Source organism: Macadamia integrifolia, chromosome 6, assembly GCF_013358625.1.
Source record: "Macadamia integrifolia cultivar HAES 741 chromosome 6, SCU_Mint_v3, whole genome shotgun sequence".
Lineage (NCBI taxonomy): Eukaryota > Viridiplantae > Streptophyta > Magnoliopsida > Proteales > Proteaceae > Macadamia > Macadamia integrifolia.
In genome coordinates, this window is record NC_056562.1 from 32,521,288 (window position 1) to 32,531,254 (window position 9,967).

Genomic DNA, 9,967 nt, shown 5'->3' on the forward strand with positions numbered 1-9,967 from the left:
CCGAGGGATGCATCATAATATGAGCTTCCCTACTTGACCAGAGAGTCACTCTTACAAGGGTTACTCTACTTGGCTTTAGGGAAAGGGAGACAATTAAAATAAAAACAATAAATTGATGGTTCTATCACTAGGAGGGGCAAAGCCAACACATACACTAGCCATGAAGCTTGGGGGAAAGGGATAGCAATAATGTAACGACTGAAAATAAAAATCCTAAATTAAGAAAGAAAAGGTAGTCAGAAGAGGGAATGAGAGGGGGGAGAGAAGACTACTGAAGGAGCCTACTTACTTGAATCAATGCTTGAACTTGAAAAAAAAATTGCTCCACGGCTCGTGATCTTGTCACCTAGATCTAAGCCTAGAACTATAACTTAAAAAAATTACAACTCAATTGCATAAATCATAAACATAAAAAGGCTGAATAAAAATAAAAGAGTGCTTGCATTAATTGAAATAAAAAAAAACTATTACAAAAGTGATTGAAGAAAAGATAAAAAAGAACTAAAACTAAAGAGAGAGCAAGAGAAAGAGAGAGAACAACTAGAAAAAAAAACTAGAAGAAGAATGAATTGTCTCCCCTCCTCTTACATGAGTTGTATTTATAGAGAATGGGGAGGTAGGGTAACAATTTTCTCTTTCCTAAAAGAGAGAAACTCACAATTGATTGTGAGATCTTTTGAGACCAAAAGTGCTAAGGTGGAGGAGAGTGAAGAGAGAAATAAATTTCCTATATATTTTTTTTGCTTATTTTCTTTCCTTTTTTTTTTTTTTTTCTCGCTCCAAGGGACGATTTTTCTTGCTTTATGTGATTTGGACAATCTTTTGGTGGGTGATGATGTGGAGGAGAGAGAAGATTTGGACAATCTCTATTTCTCCCTTTTTTTCCTTTCTTTTTTTTTTCTTCTTCTCTTCTTGCTTCCACGATTTTCCTTTCCTTCTAATTTGATGTGGAAATCCCCTCTATGCCCTTAGTGCTTTAAGTGAGTGAAAAACAGGAAATCTTTAACAAAATTCTCTAAAAAAAACAACCATGAGATTTGAACTTGAGACCTCTTGGTGAGCAAGGGAATTTTGTACACCATAGCTCACCAACTACGTTAGGTAGTTGTTGTTACCAAAAACAAATCTTTAATCACTTAAGGATGTGGTCCATCGATCCTTGTTGGCATTTGGAGTATTCCTTGTACCTCTGGAACAACTGCAAATGGGCTGGTTCTGCATCTCAGTTCAGTTCTGATCCATTATTCTTTTTCTGGCCCAAAAAGAATAATCATTTGTACGGGTGACCAAACGAATGTGTACTTTTAATTGAACACGTCCATCTTGCTCAGAATTTCGTCCTCTTCGCAACCATGAAAAGAAATAGGACTTCTTTAAGTGTAAAATTGAAGACATAGCGCCCGATAGTCCTTAAGGCCTTGAAAATATAAAACTTGCAAAAAGAGAGTAAAACCCAAGGTAGCTCCATTCTAAATATGTAAAATACATGTTTTACTACCATAGATTTCACACATAAATGTGCTCATCAATACTCACATGCAACGATGCAGCAGTTGCAGATGATTTTGACACCCCATGTATTTGGGATGTGGTGTCCACCCAGCTCTTAGATCACTAATTAAGAGCCCAATTAATTGGAGAGAAACTGAATCCAAAAAAACGAGGGATGAAGGCCACATATAAAAGATTGCACTAGTAGCACTTTTCTTTGTGAGAAGGTCTAACTATAGAATTCGATTATCAGTTGCAGTGAATTATTTTTCAGGAAACAGAGGCAAGGTAAAGAATATAATGATCCCATTTCCGTTAGAACATCCATGGTTCATATTTGATTTGGACTAAACGACATGGTTCATCTCAAGTTTAGGAATAAAAACTGAGACCCTTAGTTAAATGCCACTTTTGAAATGGTAAGAATATTAGTTAGAGCATCCACATTGATTAGGATTTGAAATGGCCTTTTTTCCTTTTACACTTCTTTGGTTTGTCTGGAGATCTAGAAGTAAAGTTTTATTTAAGGGTCATAAACCCATTCATAAGGCAATGATTGCTTGGGATTTATCAAAGTTTTATTGTTTGAGTCTGATTTGGGAAACTTCCTTCTTGATCATGCCTTTCCAAATTCATGCTTGTTTTGTTGATTGGAATGCTTTTACTGTTTTAGTTCCACACTACAAACTTTCAATTGAACTTTCAATTGGGGTATTTGGCTGAAGGTAGATTTTTTTTATACATCGATTGAAAGTAGACTTAATACGAAATATTATCAAAACATATGGAGCTCACAACATAGAAAAAGTGAGATATGATTCCAATTGATAGAGCATGGGGATCGGAGAGTGGTCCCACAGCTAAGGTGACGTCGATGAATTCTATGGAGAGAATATGGATGAAGCTCTGAGAGGAGAAAAAGTATTCGAAAAACTTTTTCATGATATTAGAAAATTATTTTCCTTCAACATAGGATTTTTCTATTATTTTCTCTCATACTCTAACCATGTGAACCCCCATCTTTATGATTTTGGTATCTATCCCACAATTGGTTTGGTGTGCAAATTCCCACATCCCCACACTGGCGTTATGGGAACCCTCTTATAAAAATTTTCATTGATATTTTTGGTTAAAAGTGAGTAAGAATTTAGTAGAAAAAAATACAAGCCAAAATGTAGGGATGCTTCCCCACTCCCTCCAATGTGTCACATGCTGATCATGTGAGTCCTGCACTCACACACTCTCTCCTCATTGACCATGTGAATACCTCTATTGATAAAATCGTTTCTCATGCTCCGATTGTGCGGCATGGGAAATCCCCCCTCCCCCCAAACACTAAAGGTGTGAGAAAACCTCTCCTAAAATTTAATTATCATATTTTTTTTATTTTTGAATAAGTTACATAATTGATCTTTGTAGTGATTAAAAAAAATAATTCTCTTTTTGTTGTATTTTTATTTTCCTTCATTTTACTTTATTCAGTCATGAAAACTTTGTCAATAGGCTTTCGAAATTCAAATATGAAAAATCAATTAAACCATAACAAACAACAAAGCCTTGTCTCAACATAATGGGGTCGGCTACATGGATCCAAGCAGGGACCAAGAAAAAGAAAAATAAAAGTAATAGAAAAACCTAATGAAAACAAAATCTAATAAATGGTGACTATCCACCCCTCCCCCCACCCCCACCCCCACCCCACCCCCATGACCACCCCCACCGAAGAAAAAAAATCCTGAAAGATGGTTAATCACATAACTGAAATGGATATTTTGATGGAGCTATCTCAAACTGAGGGAGGATTGATCCCTAATATATATACATATATATATATATATATATATATATTGTACCTAACTTCCTGTTGTTAAGAATGTTTATTTACCAAAAAAAATAAAAAAAGGTTGTTAAGACTATTTTTGTCTCAAGAGACGCTTGGAAGATTCTGTGGAATTTAAAGGTTCTTCCAAATAAGGAGTCTTTCTTGCGGAAGGATTGCTTGAATGTTATTAGTGTGATGATCAACCTTGAGCAAATGCCCATAATAGTGTCTAATATTCATCTTGTGTGTGGGCAAGCTCATAAACCAATGGAACATGCAATCCTTTACCGTCTCTTGATGCAACAAGCATGGTTTGCATCTTCAGTTTCATGAAATCAAGTATTATCTATAGCCTATCTTACTATGTTTATATTATGCAACGGAATCTCAAAAACTACTAAGAACGAGCAACATGGTATTTTCAATATTTATACTATTATTGTTTGGGAGATTTGGAAGATGAAAAATACTATAATCTTTAGCACCACTATTACATCCTCACATATTTGCTAATTGTTGTTGCAAGAATGTGGACGAAGCCTTCCCCTTGATCCTTGGGTCTCACTACGAACATTCTCAATAGTTGCTAGATCCTGCATTGACTCTTGAGCCTCTAGATGAGTTGTTCTCTATCTTCATGGATGCAACACCTCCTGCCCCAAAGCTATGGGGATCGCTTGTTTCATTTTGGATTAGAGACGATGTCTTCACTTTATCACTCTTGAGGATCTTGTCGTGATGTTTGCCATTGTGGGTGAGGCGCTTGCCACTCGTTTAGCCCTTGACTCTACCAAAAGGGTTGGGTTATCAAATGTGACAATGTTTTTTTTTTGCCAAGCTCTTGTGAGATGCTGTTATTCTCCCTTTATGCGGCCCTTAGGAGATCGTCACCATGGTAAAGGATATCCTCTTGTCAATGGCTGACTTTGCTTTTGTCGTCTTTGCTATGTAAATAGGTCTATCATTGTAGTGGCCCTCCCTATTTCTAAATGGGCTATTTACCACCCTGGGCAAGGTTTTTAGGAGTTCTTTTCCTAAAGACATCATCCTTACAATTAATTTTTGCTCCTTAGGCTTCAAGATATTCCCCATTCCACCTCCTTGAGGGGGGTTGGGGGCTTTAGCAAAAAAATAGTGAAATTGTAATTTTATTTTATTTAGCAATGAGAGTAAATCTTGTCATTTCGGATAAAATATTGTATTAAATAACTTTCAAATTAAAATATATATATATATATATATATACTAGTAAAAATTACACGTGCAAATGTACGTGTGGCCATATGTTGAGGGTGAGAGGATTTAAAAGAGAGATAGGGTTTGTGAGAGAGAGAGGTGTCCAGCTCAAAATAAATAATATAATAAATGTTATCCTCAATTCATCTATCCATAATCCATTTTTTCCCCTTTTTTTGGTTAAAGCAAAATTACTTTATTGGATCACAAAGAAGTCAAATATGTGAATGTGTATACATGAATTTTAAAAATGTTATCGTGACTTTGGAGTGCATTCTACTGAAGTTTATTTATTTTCAATGTTAGATAAGCTCAGAGGAAAATGGTATCTTAAAAGGTTTATAGGGCATTATGAATGGTACAATAACGCTTCGAGATAAAAACCAAATAGTGTTAGGAAAATGATTTGATTCGTCATTTTTCAATATTACAAATTAAAACCAAAATCATTCGTTCTATAATTTTTTATTTAGTATAAAGTATATAAAATAATTTATAAAACTGAAATCAAAAGAAAAATTACTGCAATAATTCAAAACACAAATGGGTCGTTAGGCTACTTTCCACGAAAACCTTGAGCAATATCTACGTACCTTATTTTCCTTAAATTTCTATTGAAACAAGGGATAGTTAATTAAAGAATTCCAAGGAGCTGTTGCAATGAACACAAATCTAAAAATAAGTAGTTAGATAAGATGGCAAAATATAGTTGAATCAGCTAAATAATATTCATAAAAAATCATTAGAAAAAAATCAAGTAACCTTCAATGCCTTAATTTTTAGTTGATAAGATCATGAGGCCCTCAATGCAGAAAAAATAAAGATTCGTAGAAAAAAAAAAAGTAATAGTCTATACTATGAATTGAGAAATTCCATAGTATCTTCAACTTAAATATTGATAATGACAAGGAATTTGAGAGAAATATTTCATATTTTTTACATCTTTCGCAATGTCGACAAAGTTGCAGAGAAGTCTGACTTCCGATCATCGTTTCAAAAGTGAGTTCGATCGTTGCTGCTCAATGTTAGAGTTGTGCCAACATTATTGCTCTCACATATTAGATATTGGATTCGCTTAGAGACAAGTCGAGGGAGTGGGTGAGTGAAGTGAATTGAGAAGAGAACTATGAGAGAGAGAAGGGGAATTAGAAAAATCTCTATTTATCTGCAACAATAACAAAGGGATTTGAAAGAAATAATTCATACTTTTTATCGATTTCAAATTTAAATATTCACAGAAGAGTAAATCCTTGGAAACACTTCGGTAAACCACATGATATCACTTACATTGCAAAAAGAAAAAGGTCTATTGTAATTGAAACCATTGACTCCTCGGACTCTCAATCAGCGATAAGGACCTGCAACAATTCCAATAATTTTTAAAATTTTTATTCTACATATATAGGTAAACTATGAAAGTTGGAACTATATGAATGAAAAGAAGTCCAAGAACCCAAAAAAAATAAAATAAAATATCAATGCATGGATTTGTTTCAGACATGGTATATTAAAATTAAAAGCAACTTTAAGACCATCCATAAATGCATTCAAAATATTGATATGGGTAAATAAAATCGATCCTTCTGCTAATGTATCATTTGTATTAACTTAAAAATTAAGGAACACAAAAAATATTTGTGAGGAGCATAATCCATACCAAGACTGTACTGCTCGAAGTACTCGTGACTCTCTAATTGCCATGGAATTGGGTCAACTTCTTTCTTTACACATTATATCACTAAAGAAATAAAAAATAATCAGAAATTAAAAACAATCTAACATTCAAACTTGATATAAGTTGATAAAAACAAATTTAACACCATCGGTCAACTCCAAGTAGTCCTTCACAAACCTGCACCACCAACCCCTCCTCCCCCCCCCCCCAAAAAAAAGAAGAAGTAATAATATTATTTACAACTTCCATGAACTGTTATTACTAAGAAATTTATAATTCCAATATGTAAATTTTATAATTCCAATATGTAAATTTCTGCCTTGCATTTTTTATTCCTATAAATTTGAAAGTGCAATCATAGGATGAAGAAACACAGGATATAGAAGAAACATACTCTTCTTCCATTGGACTAATTGTTAGATCTTTGTAGGAGGATGTATATCCATTCTAATGTCCTATATATAAAGAGCAAAAGCCATTGTCAAATGTTGAATAGTATTTAGCATTCAAAATATCTGAAACTATAAGTATCACTGACATAAAAAATTTGCTAAAGACTTTAGACCTCACTAATGAAGAAATTAACTCAAGTAAAAGAAGCACATGTTAAACATTGCATACACATTGAATCAACGAACATGTAGAATACGCTCATAATAAACTACCAATAAATAACACAAAGGGATGGCAACAAAGTGTCTCCTCGAGATATACTGGAGATGTGGCACTCATAAAGAATTCCTATTTGATGGGTCCATCCCATATGGTGTAAGGTACTTGTACAAAATCAGAACGACCTTCTTGGCCCTCAAAGAAACAAATTCTTCTAAATTCTTTAAAAAAATTCAGAATTTCAAGATTCCCTTCCGGCTTTCAATGATAAACAGTAAGGAATAGGGATGAACAGAAGAAAATGAAGAATAAGTAATTGCTTCAGGAAAAAAAAAAATCAAAGGGAAGTTTGGCTATGGCCCAAATTTGATCAAATTTTAAACCCATTTACAAACATTTGAATAGAGTCGAATGAGAGAAGTAAAGATAAAGACATACCGATAGATGAAGGTAAATCAGTGGCTATGGTTTGGGGTTTTCGAATCTGTTGCATATGCACTGCCATCCAAATCGTCCATAAAAGACTTATCTTTGCGAAAAAGTTGTGTGAGTAGAACATCTTCAAGCCCTAGGGTTTCGACTTTAGATTTATTGTTTCTCGATTTTACTCCTTCTTTGGTTTTTTATTTTTATCAATATCAGAACACAGAATGTGAAATTATAAAATGGAAAGAAGAAATGAATAATAGCTCATTAGAGAGTCATTATTGATTAAAAAACTAAAACGGAATTAGGAAATTAGGAAAGTAATTGGGGAAAGATATAGATTTTTTCTTTTCAGTATAAATATAGAATAATATAAAATTAGATTGTGGCAAGATAGAAAGAGAAAGGAACGTGTGTGTGTGTGTGTGTGTGAGAGAGAGAGAGAGAGAGAGAGAGAGAGAGAATATGGAGGGTGAGTGATTTTAATAAAGAAAATAATTTTTAACTAAATAAAGAAAATATTATTTAAAAACTAATATTACTTTTTATATATTAGAGATAGAGTGAGTGGAGGGTGTGAGAGTTTAATAAAGAAACTAAAACTAATTTTTTTAAATGAGGAAAGAATCTAATATTTAATTAAAAAAAAAAAAAAAAAACAAAAGGTACCAAAAAAATAGAATAAATAAGTAAGAGCAACAAAAGTGATGATGAATAATAGCTCATTAGAGAGTTATTATTGATTAAGGAACTAAAACGAAATTAGGAAAGCAATTGGGTAAAGATATAGATTTTTTTTTTTAAGTATAAATATAGAATAATATAAAATTAGATTATGGCAAGATAGAAAGAGAAAGAAATGTGTGTGTGAGAGAGAGAGGGAGGGAGGAGGGCATGAGAGTAAGTTTTTTTTTTTTTTTTTAATGAAACCGTGAGAGTGATAATATTTAGTTGATTTTACCATTATGAATTTGTCACAAGATTGAATTGACATCAGTTGATGGGATTTATTTGCTTACATTTTGTTTTAAGATGACAAATCGATCCAAAGCTGCCATCCCTTGCTGACCCCATCCGTTGCAGGCATTTATGAGTGAACTATACCCCAACCAACAGTCATCCACTGAAGAAGAAATCATGAGAACAATATTGAATGAGACCTAATACATCAAACTGCAATTTTGGAGAGGGCGCTATTTAATTATTGAACAGAATCAATACCTGTACATCACCATGTCTGATTGTGCCCTTGCTTCCTGCAAAATCTTGATGAGTGAAAGCTCCCTGCAATCCATGAACAACCACAGATTCAGTTTCTCATAATCCAAACTCCACACAAACTCATTTTCATCAATGATTGGGGACCTAAGGGAACATACCTCAAACATATATGTGATAGTCTCAAAACCTTTGAGGATGATTAGGGAATCCAGCAGGAGCGAAAACTGTAAAAACCAATACCTTAATAAGATTCTGTAATTTCTGACTGAAAATTGATATATTACAGAAACCAGAGAAGAAGAAAAACCTACCAGCAAACTCATTCAATAAAAGGAATGGATCTAAACGACTCAATTGCATACTGAAACCAAATTCTAGTTCATTTCAACTTTTTGGTAATAGTACTAAAAGTTGTTTTTATTTATTGAGAGAGATCTATTAGTTTTTCTGGTAGGTGATTTTGTATGATTTGTTTGAAGGAGGAGGAAAGACGAAAAAGAAGTTCTTCGATCAAAGACTTTCATTGAATTTTAAAAAGGTACTATAAGTGTGCACATATGACAAAAAGCTGCTGTTGTAAGAAGACATTCAACCAACCTCATTAGTTTTAGCAATTGGGGTGAAGGATACCCATTCCTCTTCCACAATTCAATATCCTTGCAAGGTCCTATTGCTGAATCCAACGGAGCCTTATACTCATTCATTGAGTTTGTTGCATGAACTCATTTTTCCTTTCAAAGTGATACCTGCATAGTATGAAGATTTGATTATTGGAAACAAGTATAGTATGAAGATTTGATTATTGGAAACTTTGTCACAGATGGTTGTTGCATCTCCTTTTACCTTTGTGTGTTTGAGAGAGAGAGAGAGAGAGAGAGAGAGAGGGGTAAGGTCATTCAATATTTTACCAATTCGCATTTTCAGCTTCATATGGAACCCATTAAGCTAAGTTTATAGAGGAAAACCTAACCAAAGCTACTGATCGTTCATTCACTTTTATGCAATAAGTTTTGATTAGTGGGCCTTCCGTTGCACAATTGCAAGCTTTCATAGCATGTGCCAAAAGTAGGGCTTATCATCTAAAACAATTAGCTGAAGAGAGTAATGAACTATCCTCTCACCCACAATGGACTACGACTTTGAGAGAGAGAGAGAGAGAGAGAGAGAGAGAGAGAGAGGATTTCAATAAAATAAAAAAAATTAGAAAAGAAGCATTGACAGAAATCAAATTCAAACAATAACCTAGAGAAACAAAAGAAATTACCGAAGAATGAATCCTTTGAAGTAAGGATCCTTCAGCCTCTCATGCTTTGGTTTTTTTTTCTCAACTAATGTTAGCCCCTTCCTACAAAAGCTAAGGAGAGAAAGAGAGGAACATGAGAGACAAAGCATGAAACGATTTTTTTTTCTTTTGGGCAGAAGGAAAAGAGTTTCAAAAGGAGAGAGAGAGAGAGAGATAAAATCGTGAGAATTCTTCTGATAGT